Genomic DNA, 23470 nt, shown 5'->3' with positions numbered 1-23470 from the left:
GTGTGAAAATTTTCATACAAAATTCATGAGTTTGGAGAAGAGCACTCACTGTGGTGAGAAGCACTATCAGTTTCTCACACTGCAATTGCAACTTGAGTTGCTGGAAACAGTTTCTTTCTTTTTTAGGTCTTTGAATAATCAGCTACCAAAGTAAGCTATGTATCGTAAAAAGGTTAAATCATTGATTGATCTGAAGTTCCAAGTCATAAAATTACTGAAATGTTCTGATATCAGCATGTGGTCTGAGGACTTAGTGCTACTGTAGAAGGAAACAAAGCAGTCTAAAGATTGCACAAAACCATTTATCTACACAGTTTTTTTCAGATCTGTGACCAAATCGTGAAATGCTACTTTTATCTTTATGACCATTATTGTCAGTTTTCAGTCTGACAATGATCTATTCTGTACTTCATGCTGCGCTGGCAATCTAACTGCTGTCCACTGTTCTGATTCATTATTTTTGGCAAAGCAAGGTAGCATGCACCAGAGTTATGAAGAACAAGTTGAATTGAAAATTGCTTGAAATATACTGCTTTTTTTTTTAACTGAGAGTTTCTTTTCAGTAAAACTTATTTTTCGTTTATCTGTATAGTTTGTTTTTTTCATTCTGAGTTTGGTATATTATTTTTCTTAAATCATGTTCAGGTTTTATTTCCAGGAAGTTGGCTTCATTTTCCTTTGTGCCCTGTACAGAACTGCTTACAGAAAGAGCTGCCTGTAAATAATCTTTTCAAAGATTTACAATGTAACAAAGTGAAACCCTTGATCCCTTAGTCTAGGTTCTTAAACACTGACAAAGAAAATTAGAGCTTCACTAAATTAATCATTCAGTAATGGAAAAGGAGGACTCAGGTTTATAATAATGGGTGAAGTATAAATGAACTCTGCATTAAACTTACCATTATGTGGAAGAACAAGGAAACATAATTTTCATCTGTATAAATGCACATGCTTTGTGGGAATCAGTAGCTGTTACTCCCAGGAGCATTCTCCGTGACATCTTCTACTCAGTTATTGCCAGCATCAATTAGTCCATTATGATGAAACTTCTGAAATAAAGTGAGGTTATATAAAAAATACAATACATATTATATAAAAACCCCACATCTCTTTGCTTTAGGTTCTTTTCCTGTTGTAAATATTGGGGTCCTTGATAGGACTGCAAGTCATCTCTATATTGAGGCAATTAGATTTACAAACACATTAGTAAACATATCTTAGAAATGCAAGAAAACTGCAAATCCTTTTGTTTTTAATGACTTCATTTACCATCAAGTTATAACTGTTTCATAAGGAAGTTATTAGAGGTTATCTGATTTGGCATAAAGGAATCTCTGCAGTGAACCTTTATGATGTTCTTATACTGAAATGAGAAGAGGAAGCCCTCTCCATTTCTTTTAATTGAAAGTGTTAAGTAAATTTACTTGATTGTCTTTTGCAATTATTCAGTATTTCTGGTGTGTATAACAAAACATGAGAGAATAGCCAATAAATACCTATATGAAATAAGTATAGGTATGTAAATACATAAGTAAATTTATATTCCTAATTCAGTCTAACGGCTACAGGCTGGAAGCTGAGTCCTGCCATCAGTGGTGTTCCTGCCAGCCCCTGAAAATAGGCCTCTTTGAATTCCTGAGTCTGATTTAAGAGTGTTGATTTAATATTTTTAGAAGGAAAAACAAGCCTAAATCAATGGAGAAGTACTTGACTGGAAATGTGAATTCCACAAGATATGTGTTCTCACTTGACAACTCAGGTTAAACACACTCTGGAGAAATTCTCCATCCCATTCCTGTGTAAATTCTGACCCCATACAAAAAAAAAATTCCTGCCACAGATACTTTCGGTTCCTTAGTTAGCCACAGGTAAAGAAACCTTAATTTTTTATACTGATGGTCTTTTAGTTGAACTCTGTTTTTCATCTGCTGGATAACGTGTTGTCTTGCTCTTTTCCTGAGATGTATCAAAAAGACTTCAAGCTAAAGAGGCAGTGTGGATGCAAATGTACATGAGAATCAGAAGAAGAATTTAAGAGAAAATAAATGATGGCTATGACAAGAACTTGCAAAATGAAACAGAAACTTGTATTGTATGCATAAATCCTTTAATTTAAATGTATACATATATGCAAGCCCAGGCAGTCCTAGGAAAGATGAATGGAAGGGTATGAATTAAATGCTCAGATTTCCCAAGTGCCTCATTGTGATTGACTTCCATGGAGGAATTCTGGAGCTGTGTTCCTTCTTCTATTGATCTGAGTAATAATAGAATAGAATAATAGAATATTTAAAATAGAATGGAAGAAAAATACAAAATTGACTGTAAAATGTCTTTTCTGTATAGGCTTCAGAATTTGTGACATGGAATATCTCTTCTGGGTCTCTATTTCCATGGACTATCTCTTCTGGGTCTCTCTTTCCATGGATGTTACAGGCCAGTAATGCCATGTAAAATCTTTATTGAGTTAAGGAACTGGATTTGAGATCTCCCTACATGAAACATTTGGCTCTGAAATAAAATGTTGAGTGTCCTTGCCTGAGACCTTTAAAAGATTTTTTTTTTTTTTCCTGATCTATTAGCCTCTTCGTTGTAGGGTCATTCTTCAGATTTAGATTTTAGAAACTACAAATTTTGAAGACATGAAGAAAGGGAAGACTAAAACCAACAAAGAAATGTTTCTTAAGCAATTTTTAGAGTTTGGAAAACAGCTATTATAAGCCATAGCATATATGGCTCCTGTGGCTTTGTTAAACAGACAGCTCTCTAGCATTAAGAGTATTTGTTTTCCAAAATTGTGGAGGATTGCAGAATAGAAATATATTTAGAATATGAAAATACATAAAGTACATATGTAGCTTGCAACAGAGGGCAATAGAAAAGCCACAACTAAGATGTAAATCTTGGTGACTCTTTTTGCCTGTTACATGATAGCTCAGTGGTGATTGTTGATGAACAAAATTAAGACCAGTACTTTATATTAACAAAATATTTATTTTGAACATGATTACTACACTCACTCTTATTCCAGCAGTATTTGAGGCCACAAGTGTCTCAGCATATTGCAGGAATGTCTGGTGAGGCCTGGATGCCTAACTCAAGGATGCCTAACTCAGCGCCTGGCTGGGGATCTAGAGTGGGTAGAAAGGCTGCATTTTAGCCCTTCAGCCCTACATGCATGTGCACCTCCCAGCTGCACTTTTCACTCCTGCACCAGACTTCAGCACCTTTCTTCTTAGCAAACTTCTGTAAACCCCTTTCTTTAATGCTTAATCTATTCACAGGGGCTCCTTCTTGATAGCACCGGTCAAGCAGACCTTGGAGCTGTATGCTCAGCTGGTGTGGGTTTTTAGGCATTGCTCTGCATAGCCAAGTGATGTCCAGATTCCCTTGACTCTGCAAAAGCTCTGAGGAACTGCAGTTCAGGACTGAAAAGCTGAGAATGTACTTCAAAAGCTTAGAAAGATCAGCCCATTATGCTACATAATTTTGAGTGAAACTCAAGCTACTCAGTAACTCATGAAGAGTTACATTTCTCATGTCAGTGAAATCTGAACCCGGCTAAGCTGAAATGGGAAGTGTTAGCTTTTTTGAGGAAAAAAAAGTGACAGTGAGGCAGAAAACAGAGTAACTGTTTTGGGATATGACAACAAAGTGGGCTTTTTGTATTTGCTGTTTAGTGAAGAGAAGGTTGAGGAAAGTGACCACTTGCGGGTAATGCTTTGTTTGAAAGTCACCAATTTGCAGAACTTGGAAAGCCAGTCATTTAAAAATTGGGAGTGCTTAGGGCAGCAGCTGCAAGACTTAACAGCCAAACTAAACTCAAACATAGCAGTGATGGAGATAAGGTAAATGTGCTGCTATCCCCTAAATTTCCCTCCTTTGTTCTCAAGAACAATGTGCTATGGTTGCACTATTTCAAAAAGTAGGGGGGAAATGGGAGTCATGGAGGTTTCATCTTTGCCTGACTTACATACTAAGGCATCAGTAAGCCTAAAAAAACATTTGTATCTCCGAATTATAAACCCCATACTTCAAAGCCTAAAATGTTTACCCACTGTGCTGGTTAGTCATGAGCTTTTTTGATTCAATAAGTACTGTTCGTATGTTTCTGTATTAACAGTTTGCCAAGTCATTCTATACACTATGTTTTTTCTTAGAGCAGTGATAATTTTGGCAACATACATTTATTGGGTGATTTTCTTAATATGCTGTATTTGCTTTTTGAAAATTTTGTATTTTCTTTCTTCACCCTTTTTACAATCTTATTTCCCCGAACCTGTTTTTATTCTTGCTTTAGTTAATATCAATAGATTTGTTTTTACATATCAATTGACCTTTTATGTGCCTATTGAGAAATATTTAATCAAAAGAGAGATTAATTGAATTGCATTAATTGCATTAATTGATCTGGCTGTGAAGAATGGGATTGGACCAGATAATGTCTGACAGTCCTGCACTGCCTAATTTTCTGTATTCTTGTTACACAGGTCAGCAGTTACTTGTACCTAGAAATCTGTGTACTTGAAAAGCGTGTTGAAGTGATGAAGATTTTTTAAAAATGAATATTATTCATCTTCTAGTAAATTCCAGTTTTCATTCTGTTTCAGCCTTGTAAAAGATCTTTTGTTCCTTATTTCTATTTTCAATTCCTCAGTATCTCTTATGTTTCATTAAAGAGCAATCTAGTGCTTATTGTTTCTTCCACATATGGATTATGATCAGATACGGTAATCCATTATGTACTTTTTCTCAATTAACTGTCTATTACCTTGATTATAAACAAGACTTCAAACAACGTTTTTAGGTCCATGCTGTTTTAAAGCTTGTTAGTCCCTTGAGTGCAGACATAAGAACAGTAATACATCTTTTTTCTAATCTTGTACTTGGCATTTTCCTAATAATTTATCAAAAGACTTTCTGTTTTAAGCTACTGACATGTCAGCAACAGTTTCAGCTAATAGAGTTCTGGATTTCCATCTGCCCAGGTCTCAAAATATTTTCTATAGACATTGACTAAACTATTCTTCATAACATTCCTACAACACAAGAAGATAATTAGCTGTAGCTGAGAATATGACATATTTCACTTTTAGAAGGCAGTCTGAATTTCTGGATGCCAAAAGAGATGTCTTGTTTGTCCAGTGAAATTGCTTGGATTTCTTGCCTGTTTACATCCTTTACAATACTGATGGTTTCTTTTAAAGGGCCAAAGAGGTGTATTAATTCCTATATTTGGCCTTGTACTGCAGTGCAGACCTCCCGAGCTATCCTGTCCACATATACACTTGTAACCATAATGCAGTGGAAAACATAAATTCATCTTTCATCCCTATCATGAGTGCCAAAAAAAATATCAGTTGTTACTCAGCTTAGTGCTGCTAAGAAAATGTTCCGGTTATTGTTATGTCAAAGAGGCAAAGACTGCCAAGTCTGTAAGAACAGAAATGTGGTTCGGTGAAGTATTTAAAGCATGAAGGGCAAGATTTATTGTTAGACTCTTAAGGATAGGAATAGATTGAGAGGGGGGAAAAAAAGGCTCTGATTTGGAACTAGAATGTGATCTCTTGTCCAGAGTAGGTTGGTGAGACAAGTGTAAAGGTTAAACAGATTCAAAGTCTTTACTATCTAAATAGAAGAAAAAGGGAATGTTGATGGAACGTTCTGATGTTTTTTGTTAGGATTTCCTTGAAGGAATTTAGGGAATTCCCACACAGAGGAGGAAATTGATGAGAGAATGTAAGGAGTGAGTTCACAGTTGCAGAACATTATTTCAGCTGAAGATGTGAAGCCTTGTTATACTGGAGAGGTAGAGTTTGAAGGTAAAAAGTTTGAACCTAAAAAAGAACACAGAATCACAGAATATATCAAGCTGTAAGGGACCCATAAGGATCATGGGCTCTGCTCCTCTCAGGACCATATAGAACTAAACCATATAACCAAGAGCATTGTCCAGACAATCCCTGGGCCCCTGACAGTTTCAGTGCCATGACCTGGGGAGCCTGTTGGGGTGACCAACCACCCTCTCAGAGAAGAACCTTTTCCTAATGTCAAACCTGAACTTCCCCAGGGCCCCTTCATTCCACCTGGTTGTGTCCTGCTGGTGGTCACCAGGAACAGGAGATCAGCACCTCCCCTTCTCTGGCCCCCCAATGAGGAAGGTGTACCCTGCTGTCAGGTCTCCCCTCAGCCTTCTCTCCTCCAAGCTGAGCAAGCCAACTGACCTCAGATGATCCTCATAAGTTTTGCCCTCATAGCGTTTCACCATCTGGGGCCCCCTTGTCTGGACACACTTAAACAACCTGATGTCATTCTTATATTGTCACCCTGAGCTGCCCCCAGCACTGGAGGTGAGGCTGCCCCAGCTCAGAACAGAGTGGGACAATCCCCTCCCTTGTCCATCCAGTGATGCTGTGCCTGATGCCCCCCAGGACAGGGCTAGCCCTCCTGGCTGCCAGGGCACTGCTGACTCATGTTCAACTTGCCATAAAATGGTTGGAATAACTTAAAAATGCATGTGAAGTGTCCATTTTTCCTTCTGTTTGAGATAAATATTTTCAAAAGGTTTGGGAAAAAGTAGTTCAAGCCTCTCAGCAAGTGTCACACATCACAGTTGATGCAATCTAGGGAAATAAAGTGCTTATCAGATAAAATTAGAATGCATCTCAGACAAATTGTTTTGTTTTCCTTTGAGTTAAGATGTAGAGTAGTGGTTTAACTGGAAATGGAAATAAATAAAGTACAGGAGAAATAGAATAAAGAGACAATTAGTATTCCTTAGATCAAATCTCATAAGCACAAATACCCTGGAAATAGGTTCCAGCTTTCGCAGGTGCCAGGAATCCTCTGATGTGTCTGTTGGTATCCCAGCATAATGGAGACGCAGGAACTCCTGGACAATTTTTCAGGACTTGTGAATCCATATTATGTGTCTGCTTGGATATAATCCACTCCTTTTTGATGTTCCATGCAATCACAGGGTTTGCAATCTTTCTTGCAAAGCATGTAGTTTACATGGTCCTCTTTTTGCCTGCTGCCTGCAACTTTTCAGTTAGATACGTAAATGTACAGAATTGTGGAATTATGGAATTACTGAGGTTGGAAAGGATGCCTGGATATCATCTAGTCCAACCCTTGTGCTCAGAGCAAGATTTCATTAATGCGGTTGTGCTTTGAGTCCGTAAGAGTTTTGAGTACCCCCAGACTCCACAACCTCTAAGCAATCTCTTCCACTCTTTTGTCCCCTCTTTAATGAAAAAGGTCATTAATGAATATTTAAACAGCATTTACTCTAGTGGCTGTGCTGCTGGTTGAAATGTTTTGAGTTGGGCATTTCACCCAGTTTTCAGTACATTTCACTAGTTTGTACGTTATCATAAAGATTTTACATGAGACAGATTCAAAAGCCTTTCCAACCTTTTTTCAGCACCAGACCTTTCCTTAGATGCTTTTTTGAAGAGCAAAAGAACTTTTGGCACATTTGGGTCCATTTCATCTTGTCCAGTTTATTATTTTTTTGGTAGGCTAGCTTGCGGCATAATGAGAAGATAATAATGGGCAAAGATCCTCAGATCACAATCAAGGCACTGATGAGTTGGAGTCTGTTTCTTATTTTGTGAAGCAAACTAGTTTGGATGGGCCCTGTCAACTCATCCTTTTGTAATCCTTTTGTTTGCCTTGTGGGTTACAGTAATTAAATGTGCTTCTGACAAAATACATGTCTCTCAAAAAAAAAAGAGCTTTACCTGTATCATTTATTCATGTGAATCTGTGTTATCCTTTTGCAAAGCTGCAGTTTTTCCAAGAATCGTATTGAAGGGAGTTTGCTAATCATTTAAATCTAGCTCACTACCTTCTGTACAGTACTACCTATTTTTCACACATAATGAACTGTCAAAACCAAGTGCAAATATAGCTGGTTTTGTGCTTGTATGGCTGTTCTACACTGCAATACTGCAAATAAATGGTGCTGCTGCCGGCATTTTTTGTGCCATCACATTACTTGCTGCTGCCACAGATAGAGTGACGCACTTCACTTGCAAGAAAGAAGTAGCAATATCTTTATTGATGTAAAACAGCGATTTAACAAAGTTTGGCGGTAAATGCGTCAGCAGTTTAACAATATTCGATGGCAAGGTATACTTGATTGTTTACAGCTCAGAGGATGGGGTCAGGCAAAACTGTCCAGGGGACCCTCCCATTGAGTCATGAGGTCTGGAAAGGACTCCCTTGTGTTCTGAATTTTCTGTTTGGAGATTAGTTGTGGCTGCATCCAGACTTAGTCCCAAACTCAGTCAACAGTTTATGTCTAAAGGATTGTATGTGCACAATCAATATTTTATGTCACGTAAGATTTCAAACTTTAGCATATTACTAATCACTTTTATGGCAAGGAATCTCTCAGCCTCAAGCAGTAACCAGAAGAGGTGTTCATGCTGAAGGGGAGATCCTGGCCTACAGCCCCTGCTATGCAGGAGAGCTGAACAGACCTCAGGCTGTCCACTGTTAATGGAGTAAGATGATTGACTTATGGTCATATTTGCACAGCAGCCATCTTTTGTTTGGCGCATGCTCAACTAGCCCTCAGCTGTTGAACAAGACTCACAGCCCTTAGGTGTCAAGCAAGATTTATGGCCCTTAACTATTGTGTTGATATCTGTGAGCCAGACGTAGCCGTCACAACCACCCCGGGTGGCTGTTGCTCAAACAGAAAACGGCAGGGGTTGGGGCATATTGCTGCAGCTGCCAAGAGTGAAACAAAATGTTCTGAGTACAATCAGGTAATCAGAAGTTAAGACATTTCTCTTTGTTGCCCACAAAGTAGCTGAGAGATCTTTTCTGCTGCTGAGCAGGATTTCAAAATATTTTGGAAGGACTACTGGAATAATTTTTTCTGTCTTATTGTAATAGGATTCTGACTTTGTCATATAAAGGTCATTTCCCCTTGTTAATACCATAGCGAGTGTTTTGAAAAAGGAATTTGTCAGTAGTCCTTGGTAGCTCACTTCAGTCAACAGCTGGCTCAGACTTTGTAACTTTGTTCTACACTAAGCTGTCCCTTTATTTTTGGAAAAGAGTGTTGCTGCTCACTGCTCATTTATTCTTCTGAAATTCAGAGATCTTTGGAAACCCAGAAATTAAACTAACACAAGACTCCTTGTGGAATTACGTATGAATGGGACACACAATCAGTTATATTCTCAGCCTGCTGAAATGTGAGCAGGAACTTTCTAAAAAGTGTGATAATAGAATTTGGCAGTGCATATTATGGAGTAGACTGACGTAAAGATTTACTATGTAGGGACTTGTCTAATCCACTTGTTTCATGATGTGAACCAGGAGGGAACCCTGCTTATAGGTTTTACTTTGAGTAACCACACGCAGGATGTTTTATAATAATACTGATATTATTCATGCTTTGGCATGGAAAATACTTTCTATTTATTTCAAACATCTGTTTAATTTTTCTCTCTGTTGAAGGACTTTCTCATTTGGCAGTTGGGGGGTGTATTGTTTTGGGAATTTTTTATTATAAATACAGAGGTGATAGCCTTTTACACATTGCATTGTAGAAAGATTGCAGAGAAGTAATGATGAAACTTTCACTCACAATTATATTTTACTTTCCATTATTTATTATTTAGTGATCTATCTCTACATTAAAATTATACACATAACAGGAAGAAAATTCTGGGGGTACAAAAAAATTCTTGCTGCTCTTTCTTCAGCTGGTGGTAACTCAGTAAAGGAAAACTCTTTTTTAAAATGTTACATTTTTTCTTGTTCAGGCTAGGGCAGTTTGCCCCTAGGCATTCAGTTTGCATGCACACAGTAGTTCTTTAGATGTTATTTGTGGGGTCTGGCAGGCTGGTTTTTTTTCCCCTGGTTATTTAAAGAGCCTGATACTGTGAAATCTGGTCTTCTTTTTGTAGTCCCACCCACTAGAAACCAGATTATTTTGAATTATTCAAGTAATGTAAACACCATGTCTGACTTTTTAAAATGCTTTTAAAAGCTGACTTGCATCCTTGGGAAGAGGTAACTTTCTATGTTGAATTTATGTTCTTTTTATTTAACATGGAAATGCTACTAGTTCAGAACTGGTTTGCATGCTGCTGTGCCAACTATCACGGCAGCAATAATGTGCTTAGGAATTCAGAACATAATATACTACCTTTTTTTATCAGCGTGCCATCTTTCTGAGACTTAGACACTGTGCTTTTAGAGTAAAAGGAAATGTTATTTTCTTAATTTTACTAGTTTATAAGTTACTGCACTGTAATATAATGTCTAAAGAAGTAGTAGTAGGCATAGTGGTAGTGAGCTACTACTCATCCTCTTGATGGTCCAGAGATTTCTTCCAGGGCAGCTGATTTTCACCAGGAGTGTGCATTAGGAATGAGTTGATCGGTCACCCTGACCTCTCTTTGCCTTTTAAATGTGTGTTCATTTTAATGTCAAGGTTAGCACAGGGTCCTGTGGCTTGGCAGGCCCTCAGTGACAAGGCCGCTGCTGCAGTTTGAGTGAGAAGCCCAGGTGCTGCGCTCAGGGCAGCCAAGCAGACTGCCCCGCTGGTGGCCTTCCCTGAGGGACAGCAGGACCAGGACGCACATTTGGATTTTGTCATGTTGCCCTCCCACTGTAGGTGACCTTCGCTGTTCCAGAACTCATCTCTTGTCTGTCTCTCCTGTTTTCATGCAGGTGCTGGGATGGCTGGAGAAGGTCATGATTTGCAGTTGAGCTGAGGGAGGCGTGACACATCGTCCATCCCCTGCTGACATTTGAGGTAGGGTGATAACTTTTGTCTTACCTGCAACTGACTTTATTACCAATGTTGGCTAAGCAGATTGATCAATAGAACCCCGTAGTGCCCTACAGATAACAGATCCTAGGATTCATTCCTGAAGGGGGTGGTAATTATAATAGGCATTATATAAAATTGTGGTTGGGATTTAATTGTCATATTTTAATACCCAAAACAATAGAGAAATGTGAATTAAGGCTGTCAGATTCAGTCCTGATTAAATTGATGACTTCACGCCCTTCTGTCAATCTCTAGTAACCAGCATTTGAGACAGAGGGCTTGGTGACCCTTAAAAGTGGTTAAAAGCCATTTTTCCTTGTCAGAGAAAAATTATTATACTGCGTTTTAATGAGCCATTTCCTACTTAGTGTGTTATTTAGGATATTAATTGCCTGACTCTTTAAATGCACTCTATTGAAAAAAATAAAGAAAAAAAAATCTATATTTTATAAGTGAGGGAGAATGTGAAAATGCCTATCAGAACATTGTAGATAACAAATAATGGTTTAAATGACACAAGTGTCATTGAGTTTGAATGTACATATTGGTTCTAATTCATATCCAGAATGTATTACTGAAAGCCTAATCAGAGTACAGTGGCATAAATTTGAATCAAAACATCACAGAAATACACTGTTGTATAAGGGATTCAGACCTGTGATTGCCCATGGTGTGAAGCTGAAAAGCTGTTACCTGGTGTTAAATTGCTGCATGAGACTTTACAGCTGCTATCTGTGTACTGTAGCAGTTTTATGAGACTTGAACTGGCTATTCCTGTCTAAGTGTAGACAGTTGTACTGTCATTAAATAGAAGAGAAATTCTAGATACTTCATGCTTTGGTTACAATAACAGTAGGTAAAATTTGTTATCTATCCTGTGTCTGTGTACTTACTGTTTCTGAAGTCAGATGGTAGAACTCTAGGTTCATTCATTGCACCATGGGTCTCTCCTTGGGAGAGTTGTCTATACCAATTTCACCAAGAAAATTAAAAGGTCAGAATAGTGAAAAGTTACTTGTAAAAATTCTTGTAAAGTATGCATAAATTAGTCATTAGTGACCTCCATAACCAAAGCCTTCTTTGTTGTGGTTACCATGCCTTTTCATGCAGAGTTCAGCACACCTGAAAAACAGTTTATGAATGACTTCTTTGATTTTATAGCTGAAACATGTCAAAACAGCCATACAGAAAACTCTTTCTGTGCTGTTTTCCTGGTTTTCTGTGTCCAGGGAGCCATTTGATCCATAGATAAACTTCCCATTCCAGATTCCTCTGCAAGCAGCCTAGCACTGGGAGGACACAGCTTGGACACAGGGTCTGGCCCTGGTTCTGAGCTCCACCACAGACTCAGGTTCTGTCACCCTCTGTAACCTTTCTGTGTTTTAGTTTCATGTTTGTAAATGAAGGCTGATAATTATGAACTTTCAGAAGGGAGCAAAAGATCCCAGTCCTTAGGAAATGCTGTCATTTGCACAGTGCCGTGTCATATTTGATGTGATGTTGACATGGTGTTACCAGGGGAGAATTTAAACCTTTTGCAATTAAGTGTAACCATTTTTTTTTCTTTTAAGTGTATGAATCTAGTCATCTGCTATCAAGTGTGATTACTGAACAAAAAGTTGTATGCAATAAGTGACCTAAAAATCTGGACTGATTTATGCATCAGGGCAATTCAAAACTCCACCTGCTGTGATATTCCACAGTTTTAATAATGTTGGGGGAAATATACGCTGTGAGGAAGTGATTTACTGAATATTGCTGTACAATTTGTAGTGAGCCTAAGAGCAGTCAGTCCCATCACACTTATGTGAACATGGCTGCTTTCACAAGATTGGTGTGATTGGTAAGAGTCATGTATTTCAGGTGCAGATGGTATTATTGCTAATGACTTCCTAAAAAAAAAAGATAAAATTTTTTATATATAGTAAAGTTTTTCTTAAGATGGAAGCCTTTGACCTCTCCAGAAATACAGCTTCCTGTGGTACTAAATTCATTTGCTATCAGAACTACAAAAAGGAACAGTCATTTTTTCCTTTCCACGCTGATTCTTTCCACATGGCCATGTGGGTGAGACTGCCATTCAGAGCCCAGGGCTGAGTGATGTGAGGGTGGTCACTGGTGCCCTGATTAAAGGGAGAGAGCCAGTTCCTAAGACTTTTGCTGACAGGCATCTGTGCAAGCAGCCTTGCTCCCTGCTTCAGTATAAAAATGGGTACTGAGGCAAGGCTGCTGGTCAGACTTCAGAGGAGTTGGATGTTGTGCTAGATGAGAAAAGCCCCCGTCAGGGCTTTACAAACCTCCCTCCAACGTCCTGCCCTTTAGTCCACTCCCTTTTTTGAACTGTATGTCTGAGATCTAGCTTGGTATGGGATTTATTATTGTGAATGGATTGCACAGAGTGGGTTTGTGTCTGAGAAATACTTAGAGTTGTGGATGTGTGTGAAGGCCCAGGCTCTTAGCTGCTTCTCAGGGCAGCTACCTTGTGAATTTTATCTGTAAATATCTATTTCCTCATGGTCCTGTGTAAAATAACAATAACAGCAGTGGAAAAATGTGAATGCACTACTCTGTTTTAATGAGCAGTTGAATGTGTTCCAAAGTTTCACTTTTTTAATGAGTTGGTATTGTGGTGCAGTTCCTGCAGAGAAGGAAGTCGTAAAACCAGTGGAGGCAGATGTGCTGTCCATTGGCCAGCCAGCCAGCTTTGCGCTGGGCAGCTCTGTTGCTTGTAGCACCTGTTGGTTGCAGAGCATCCCATTTTGAGCTGATCAGTCTAAAGTTCATGTGTTTTATGTGTGATGTCTAAAATCAAAGGTTGCAATGCTGAACTATGCTTTTGTCTCTGACGTTTGAGAAGTGGTATATGTGCTATGATTGCTATGTATTTTTAGTGGCTTAAATCCACTGCATTGGTGTTACCAGAGCTAAAGGCCACATTTCATTCCCATTGTTTGTGAAAGAGCTGTACATTTATTAAGAAGGTTCTAGTTGCTTGAGTGTTTCAGGTGAGCTTCTCTTTATCGTAATTGCAATTCTTTCTGTCTTAGTGCAAAACCTGTCAATTTATTGGTTTGGGTTTGGTTTTGGGATTTTTTAAATCCACTACAGCTTTATTTTGTGTTGCTGGGATGGCTGGCAATATACCCACAAGACTGTAATATTCTGAGATAGGTAAGACATTGGAGGGGGTTACAGTCCATGCTTTACTCTGCTGCTAGGCTGCAGTGTAAATGCAGGCAAGCTGCTCCTCTTCCCAGTGTGTCCCTTTCCCTGTCTGTTAGATGGATAATGCCACTGACTCCTGCTGCAGACTGCTTCAGGATTTGCTGATGGAAAATATTATCTGACATCATTAAAATGCCTCTTTAGAAACATATCTGTCAAATTACCTTCAAAATTAATCTGGTTGTTTCTGTGGCTTATTTTACAGACACTTCTTAGTTTCTTCATTGGTAAAGTTTTTTAGAGGGACACAGCTCTGTCAGTTTCCAGTGTGAATTTCTAACTACAATCTGGCATTTCTCTTTATTTCCATTGCAGACGATGGTGTCACTGTAGTGCTGTGACAGCTGCAGGTGCCCACTCAGATTTACTAGGAGGTAAACTCTCTAAACTAGTAACTGTTCAGTAGGTCATCAACTCCAGAGATTACCAGGCATGTCTGTTTGCATTATTCCCCTTGAAAGGCAGGCTGGCTTCATCACTCACTGGGCAATACAAACTTGTCTCCACTTCCTTAATAATCATTTCAAAGTTGTTCTGGATCTCATGTCACATACCCTTTGACCTCTCCAGTGGAGGAAAAAAGACTTTCTATGAGGTTTCCCATACTTCTTGCTCATCAGGTCTTTTGTCTTCTAACCCATGGTCATTTGCCTCACAGGATGGAATATCCCCCTCTCATATATCAATATTCAGGATATAAATATATATTTATATATATGTACACAGAGGATATAAATAATGCTCTGAGTTCTTGGTGAAGGTACACCTTCAGGTTTCACCAAAACACCAATATGCCTGTGTGCATGTGTGTGTTAAGTGTGTGCAAGCGTGTGAACACAAACCAAACCCAACCTCTGCTGCTTCTTTGGGAAAAAGCCTTTCAGGACCTGTGGTAATTGAAATGGCTAAAATAATGCCATGGTATGTTATAAAATGTGAATTGGAAGAAGTTACTTGAAGCCCATGAAAAATCAAGCAGTGTACACAGTTTGTACATTAGACTGGCTTTCAGTAAATTCTGTCATCAAAATCAGCTAATTAGTCCCCCTATATCTGGAAATACTAGACACTCTAGCCTTGGAAAAATCTTTGATTAAAAATTAGTAGCATTCCACCTACAGCTCTTGGCTTAAAAGATGTCATTAACAGCTGCATCATAAAAATGTGTATCAGAAGGGATTGTTTCAGTATAAAGGTTTTAGAGATCCTGTTTGGATGGTATCTAAAAATGCTCATATGTTTCTAAGCCGCTTTGGTAAGTGTGGGCATAGTCTTTTGCTGTATGCGAGATGCTTCATCAAAATATACCTTAAACTTAAAAGTTGGGTATTTTATGTTCCAGGTCTTACCATTGCAAGTGGAGGCAGAAGTTAACAGATTTTTTAAGATTTTTATGAAGGTTTGAACAGAGATCAGATTTTCTTCACAAGTTCTTTCTTACCTCATGAAAACTTGTTTTGGCAGTGCTGCATTTAAAAATACCAAGTGATCTTCTCCACTTGCTGGTTTCATTCATTATTTCTTTCAACTTTGTGCTGATTTTCACAATTAAGGATCTAGCTCAAAATCTCTCTGTATGTCTAGATGAAGTAGTTTAAGCAGCTGTTGCATGCAGTAAGCTACTTTTTGGTAGGTCCCCACCATTTATATATTCAGATTTGTGTGAACTTAAAGCACCAAATCAGCAGTAAATAGGGGAGGGAACAATGCTGGTATGATCTTAGAGAGGACACATGGAATCACGCTGCTTCTCATTGACACAGAATTTCTTAAACAGATAATTTTGCTTTGCAGTTATTGTGAAAAACAGTTGCATTGAATAGGTGTGCTCATATTCTGACTCTGCACCTGTTTAACTGAAATTCAAAGTTGCTTCAGTCTGCATATTACAGATTCAAATTAAAAGAATATACATCATATCTTAAACCTATGTGAGCTGCAGGACATAAAAAACCTCACTAAATTAAAATGCATTGATTGCTCTTAAACCTTCTGTCAAGATGATTATTCTTTTCCTGTAGACCAAATGAGAGTAAATATGTGAGTGCTTGGAGTCCTGAGTGGACATCCAGAAAAGCTTTGTCTGTCATTTACTAGCTTTCACTTACTGTGCTATTTAAGTTAATGACTTCCTAAATGCCATACAGGCTCTGTTATGTAGTCTTTAATCTGATTAGGAGCACACGAATAATTTAGCATGCAATTAAACCATATAATTAATTTGTCCCATGGTAATGAACTGTTAAGTAATTTCATTAGTCTAGGGTAAATACCAGGTCTTGAACTTAAATTTTACAACTTCTTGAAGATGTTTTTTCCTAGAAGAAATTTTTTTAAACATAAATATTATTTAAAATTAAAAGTCTGCTCCCTCTGATTTCCTGAAATTGCTCTTTGGGCAAAAAAGACTGGCTATTACCTAACTGTTTCAAAATGATGAAACTCCTGATCTCCAGTGAAACAGAATTAGGTTATAGCCAAGTGTTTTTGAACAAAGCATCCTCAGTTTCTTCCAATCACCTTAAACCCAAACCTGCCTTGCAGACTTCAAAGAGCAGTTTAAGGAAATCAGAGGGAGCAGGGTTTTCATGTTACAGAAAAGCTCCAAGAGATCAGATGAGGATTTACTTAGGATGTGTGCTGAAACCTAACTGACTATATTTGCCCAGGTACCAGGTAGTATGTTTTTTAATTCAAGTGATTTGCAGATACTGGCACACAAGAGAAGGCTTGCAGAAAATGTGCCAGCTGAAGACTGCTGTATAGTGAAGATCCAGCAGCACATGTAAGATGGTTATTTATTATCAAGCATGAAATTATTCCTGTTTGTTTTCCCTCCTGTTCCAGTCTAACTCCCAGTGGTGTCACACAGGTTGCTTTGCACCGTGATTCCTGTGCTTCATAATTTTTTCCTAATTTCTTTGAGGTGCTAAGCTCTCTTCCAGTGCTAGGAGAATTACTTAGCCGTGTTCTCATGTTAAATATATAATCTTGCCTCCTTGAAATGAGATGTATTATACTGCTTTGCTGGCTTGGGTCCACACTGCTGTAGTCCTGATTGGATTTGAACTTCAATGCTGCTGGCAAGACACTGAAGAGTTTGTGGTTTGGGGTTTTTTCACACTTGCACAAAGTTTTTTTCACAGCACTGGAAATACCATTTAATCTCTTTATGTAGAGTGAGAATAATTATCTCAGTGAAATGTTTTTGAGCAAAACCACTTTTTTTTAGTACAGATTACTAGGGTGTTGGTTCTAGATACAGACATAGATATTTCTCTTTGTTTTCTTGACGTGATATTGGACATTAAATGGATGCATTATATTTCTTCAAACAAACTGGAATATACATTTGCTTAAATAAAGAAATTCTCCAACTTTTCTTTGTGATTCATTGTACAAATAACAAAGCAAAGATGGGACGACTGCTATCTAAGTGCTAATAATAACTAAAAATAATTTTAAAAAAAGGAGATGCCTTGGAAGAATTACTACTAGAGTTGAGAAAGTGTTTCTAGCCTGAAAAAATTACCATTCTCATAAACAGGTCTGAATCTTCCTTAATGATACAATTATATGTAAAGCTGAGTATCTGCTCAGCAATTCACATCTGCATGTTATGCAGCTAAATGTTTGCAATTTCTTTTACCTGAAATACATCTATTTCACTGTTTTGCGGGCTGAAAGGCAAACAGAGCAATTAAGTTTATTCCAAGTTCAAATTTTTCTGTGTGGTAGACAGAAATTTAAGGCTATAACTGCAGTCCTCTTTTAGGAATTGTTTTCTGATAGAGAGATCTACTAATCTTAGAGATGAGATCCACCCTCTATGTACCTAGTCCATTTGGTTACTGCAGTCAAGGTATAACATATTTTATTGTAAATAAAGAATTGATACATCACGTGCCACAGCCATCCTTAGACATTTTAGCCAAGTTTTTTGAGAATTACTCTAAACAGCTTTAGTACAAGCCCAGAGTAATGGCCAAAGTATGGATTCACTGAAGGGCTCCTTAACCACATCCAAGAACTGATAATCATTTGGCCTGTTACAAGTTTAAATCAGAGTCATTAGCTGACATATCAATCCGTAGGAAAAACAAATCAACTAAAAGCACTAAAGGTGTCTATTACAATAGAGAGAGAAATAAACTGGGTGTTGATATTAAAATTTCATATACTCTCTATTCCAAAATTAAAAGTGAATGTAGGGAAAAAATTTTTTTTTAAACTCAAAGTGAGCAATTAATTCAATAGCTTCCAGTTGCAATTTTAACATGTTAACACTTGAAATTACTATAAATTATTTAACTTATATAAAGACCTAATTAATATATGGAATTGCCTCTATTCCATAGGTTTAATTTGTATTTATAGAGTACTTTTTTATGGTCCTCAAATTTGCATAAAAACGTGCATAGTAAATGCAACTTTATCTGGTGCTTCTTTTGTTGTTAAGGTTTTGACTTCTTTTTTATTTTTTTTTAATTGAAATGTGCCCTTCATGAGGTTTTTGTTTGGTTGTTTTTTTAATTTGGAGTACGTAACTTCTGCTTCTGTGGTATCATTCCTCGTTCTTTCTATGTCCAGGATAACGGCACACAATAGGTGAATGGTGTGTTACTCATACCAGCTGAGACAATTTGTTATTTCTGTTTCTTACTGTGGCTGAATATATAGCCCTGACAAGGGCTCTATAAAAACAGGCACTTGTCCAAAGGCTGCTGATGACTTAATCAAGCTGTAGTATCAGCAAGAAAGGGAAGAAGGCTTTAAGTCCATTGCAGTTTTAGATTGTGTTGATTGGAAGGGCTAAAACTAATTTCAGTTGCAGAATGATTCCATCCTGTTGGCACTCAGGGGAAGGAGGGTACGCAGGCAAAGTGATTTCAGCTGTGCATGATCAGCCAAAGTGGTGTGGATGTTTTTTGGCAAGCACAGAAAGATTACCTCTTGGTGTCATTGGTCCTGCCCTGAAATAACTTGTAAGAAATGTCCACACTGTGAAAAATAAAGGCCTTTCACCCAGAAAAATTCTTCACAAGTACATGCATATATATTTGGTAGTTGTAATAAAGATTCAGGACAGACCTGGAAAGCCTGGAGTTACATTCCTTTCTCAGTACTTGTTCTTATTTGGTAGTGGATCTGCTGGTGTATGTTCACGTGCATGGCACACTCTTGTGCTCTTGCCTTTTTATGATCTAATGGAATGATGGAACAGCAGTGTATGGAAAACTCTTCAGATTAATCCTTCACTCAGTAATTTTGTGGTTTGGTTTGCAGCAGAGGGGTTACCTTTGGTTCTGTACGAGTTGCAGAGATGATGCTGTGACAAGAAATTATAAACTCGAGGAGGTTACTGGGGAAAAACTCTCGTAGTTGGAGTATATTGAGTTAATGGTGGTGGCAAAAGCAGAAATGCCGTGATAGGTGCAGTTCAATGTCCTTGTTCTTCTCCTTCCTTCTGGTTCTTTCAGGTTCAGAAACTATCTAAAGGTCAAGATCTCACTTCAAACAAGTTTTGTTTATAAGCAATACCCCTTCTGGTTTACTCTGAGTGTTAACAATTTTACCTGACCAGAGCAGATGCAAAAAAACTCAGTGTGCCGTGACTAAACTGTTTCTTTTCTCAGGGAGCTTCTTAGCCCAGTTTCTCCTGTTTATGCTGACTCTATTCACATCCCACTGGAAAGATGTTGTGTTTAAATTCACTTGTGATTGACCTTACTCCAACATTGCTATAGAAAAGGGCCAAGATTTTTTTTTTTTATCCTTTTTATAACTCCTGGCTCCCTTCCTGTACTGATGTAATTAGCCTGAGCTGACCTCTAGCCAAATGTTTCTGTGGTCAAGTTTCAGCTGGCTTGAGGACAGTCAGCTGCTGTAATTTTTTTTCCCTGATTTTAACTCTGTTCATTCTTACAAGCTGCTGGAGTTGGGTAAGACATAGAATATTATTCTTTAGAACAGTGTGTGTTACAGACACTTGAGGGGTTTTTTTCTGTTGAATAAGAGGGACTTTATTAGTGCCATTTATCTTTCATAGGCACATAGGGTAGATGTTGGGAGGTAGATACTATTGGATTGTAAAAGGTCAGGTTTGTCCTAATGTCTAGAGAGAAGCTGTCTCTTGCTATGTTAACAGTGAAGCCTCTGGACAATACTGTTCTTGTTGACAGCAAGCTCACAAGAGTGTCTTAGAGGAAGGGCCATTTACGGAACAGATTTTTGAGAACTTTCTGCAAGGCAGTAGTTGTCTGACGGTGATGCAGGTGGCACTTCAGAGGACCCTTCTCTCAGAATTTTTATTCTGTACCACCAAAAGTGGTTTCATAATGGGGCAGCTCCTGCTTTCCACCAGATCTTCTCCCATGAGAGTGGAGCTGTGGCAGTGTAGCTCTCTCTTAATCTCAAATACTGCTAGTAGTGACCCTCATAACTGCAGCCCAGCCAAGCTTTTGGTGTTTGTGCTGGATGCAGAGGTCACGTCCCTGGTGCTTCACACCCCATGCAGAGCTCCATTTGCCTGGGTGAGGACTTGAGTACAAGCCCTGTCCCAAGGGCTCTGGGTTGCAGCTCCAAGGATATAGCACAACTTGTCCTTTACAGAGACTGTTGGACAGAGGGTGGAGCATGATGCATCCGTATGAGAGCAGTTACTGTTTTTGAGCACAGTCCTGTCCATATTGGGTATGTTCAGAGTATACCAACTGGATGTTTTTCACAAACACAACTTGTCTGAATGGATAACTCAGTGGGATACCCTATGTGGTTTTAGGCAGAGCAGAGGCAGTGTTGTTTTGTCTCACTGAGATTCTGGCATTTGTGAGAGTCCGCTGAAGAAGCATCATTTGTTTCTATACAGCGTTTTACTGGCAAAAGGGCAAGGGATGAAGGAGCAATTCTGATCACCTCTGAGGTTTAGGAATGCGAATTAATCCTATGACCTGTTTCAGAGAGCTGGTTGTTTTAGTCAAGGTCTGTGGCTGAGCAGGGAATTTCCCAATAATTGTATAATTACTCTTAAACAAGTAATAGCTGCTGCTGGAGGGTGGCTGTGGCTGTGGTTTCCCCTCCACCCTGACTGCTCACTCCCATGTTCTGCCCTGGCTCTGCTCCTGGGCTGTGTCTTTGTGGAGTCCTAATAAAACCTGTCTGCAAACAGGTTCATTACAATGAATATTTATGGATTCATTTTAACTGGAACAATTTCCTGACGGAGTTCACTGTGTTGCAGCTATGTAAACAAGTCTGCCAGTGCAAGAGGAACAGCAGTACTGGAAGGGGATTGTTTTCATCTGCAATAACATGACCTTACTGAAGTGCAGTGTTTGTTGACCTCTGTGATGTTTCCAGGCTCCTGGGTTAGTGCTTCAGCTGTCAAACCACTCTTTTTGGAAGGATGCTGAGATGGCCACCAGTCAGGTGTGCAGGGATGGAGAGGATAGCCATGCTGTGACAGCTGCATGTGGGCGCCAACCCTGGTCCCACCAGAGTTGTTCGGTGTGGTTATGAAAAATGAAACTGTGTGCCCTGAATGATGGATTCTGATCACATTTGTTCTCATGGGAGTATTCCTGTGAGGGTTTGGCCTTCTCTTGTGGCTGTTACTAGGCAGGAAGTAGTAGAAAGGCTTGGAAAAGAGTGGTTGGAAGATGGGCTGGTGGATGGGGGAGAACAGGAAAGTGTGAATAGGAAGGCAGCATGGGATGCCAGGGTACTGTTCCGGAAGAGAACAGGAGAGTTGTAAATAATGTGACATTGTGCTCAGGCCTGTAAAAGAGAAAATCTCCACTTAGGGAGAAAGTGGAAGAGCTGAAGGGGAGAAGAGACTGATGGGGTAGAAATAGTGTAAGAGAGGAATTGACAAACACAGGGGCACATTTTTGTAGAAGATTTATTAATAAGAGATAATAAGAATTCTTTAAACAAGAGTACAGATGAAGCAGGGGGACCAATTGAGCTACCTGAAAATATGGCTGATCTTGGATGAACCTTGTACTGTGGCAGTATATCTTCTCTTCTGAGAGTTGGCCTGTCATTTGCTTTATTAACTTTGTCCCAGGTCGGTACATTCCAACAGTTGTTGTTGTCACTTCTCCTGGTCCTGCTCCCCAAGCTGTCTCACTCCCACACTGCCCAAGTCCTCAGTAAAGCACTTCTGTACCCCTTCTTTACTCCCAGTTCACTGAGAACAGGGGAGTCCTGTTTGGAGTGACCCATGTCTGCTTGGCCAGAGAAAAGGCCTGCTGATGCCTGGCTAGTCCACAGAGCTCCTACAGCTCTTCTCCTTGTGTAGCAGCCCCATGCCCACTCAGGCTGGCCCAAGCTTGTCTGGGTGGTGCTGCTGGGCATCCTTGTCCTGATGTGTGTGCAGTGGGGAGCATTTCCTGGCATGCCTTTGCAGGTCTGACTGAGGTTCTGCCAGTCCAGAGCAGTTTGACTAAATGCCTTTTATACTGAGCCTTTAACCTGAGAATTATTGAGCAGTTGCATTAATGAGGATGTGAGAAAATACCTTCTAATTTTCAAGTTTTGTACTGTATAGCATGGATGAGAAATCTGGAGTTGGAAATAGTTTTGGCTTTTTTCTCTAGTGTGATTCATTCTGTTCTCTTAGTGTAAGAAAATTGAGAGTATTACCTTTTAAATTTGGCATTACTATAGCTTTATACACTCTGCATTCTTGTGTCTTATGGTTTTTAACCTAATTCAAACTTTGGTAACTGCACTAAGAAACTGACTAGTTTCTGACACCCAGATTTGATAGCATGAATTGTTTGTTACTTGATAATACCCACTTAGAAATTGTTACTTGCTAGTGGGCTTGTTTGTTTGGATTTAATGTTTGTGATTTAATCTGCTGTCACCTAAAGAAAATCTCTAATTGAGAACAGTCCAGTGTAGAATCAAGGTCTGTCAAATCAATTTACAGTCAAATATGAAGGTCGAGCTCTTACTTTCTCTCTCTGCCTCTCTGAGTGGGGTGTCGGTGTATCGTGGTAGTTTGGTGCCACAGAACAAAACACTGCTGCCTGACTTGTCCAGCCATCCATGCTCATTTTAGCATGTGTGTTGTAGCTTTAGTTTTGAAGGTCTCTGGTAATCTCTGTGGCTATAAATGGTCAGGTCATAATCTGTGGTATGGATGCTTTCCCCATACTTCTGTATGGACACCTCATGAGGTTCTGGGTTTTTTGCATGGTACACTTTTGTGCAGAACTCTGCACAGTCTGCAGGTCCAGCACAGAGCAGCTGTTGCCCTTCACTGTTGTTACCAGATGCTGGTGATAATGGCAGGAGCAAAGTAGTGTCTCAAAACAGGGTTGTGCAATGGGGTTGTATGATGTGTGGAGTAAACTAAGTGAAAATGAGGCTCAAGTGAATTAAGGAAAATGAGGAGTGTGCTTTTTTTTGGGAAATTGTAAAGGCTTGTTG

General features: G+C 39.0%; 1 protein-coding gene across 6 annotated transcripts in view; it reads left to right on the top strand.

The window, feature by feature from the left end:
• GHR (growth hormone receptor) overlaps positions 1-23470 on the top strand; it is a 160948-nt gene that overhangs the window by 63525 nt on the left and 73953 nt on the right. For 5 of the 6 annotated variants that reach the window (XM_010395215.3, XM_019283333.2, XM_039566582.1 and 2 more), the window contains one exon: positions 10702-10786. The exons of the other annotated variant lie outside the window; for it this stretch is intronic. The gene's annotated coding sequence lies outside the window, so the exon portion shown is untranslated. The remainder of the gene's footprint in view (positions 1-10701; positions 10787-23470) is intronic. 6 annotated transcript variants of the gene reach the window in all.

Source organism: Corvus cornix, chromosome Z (genome assembly GCF_000738735.6).
Source record: "Corvus cornix cornix isolate S_Up_H32 chromosome Z, ASM73873v5, whole genome shotgun sequence".
Taxonomy (NCBI): domain Eukaryota; kingdom Metazoa; phylum Chordata; class Aves; order Passeriformes; family Corvidae; genus Corvus; species Corvus cornix.
This window is presented reverse-complemented; position numbering and strand designations above follow the sequence as displayed.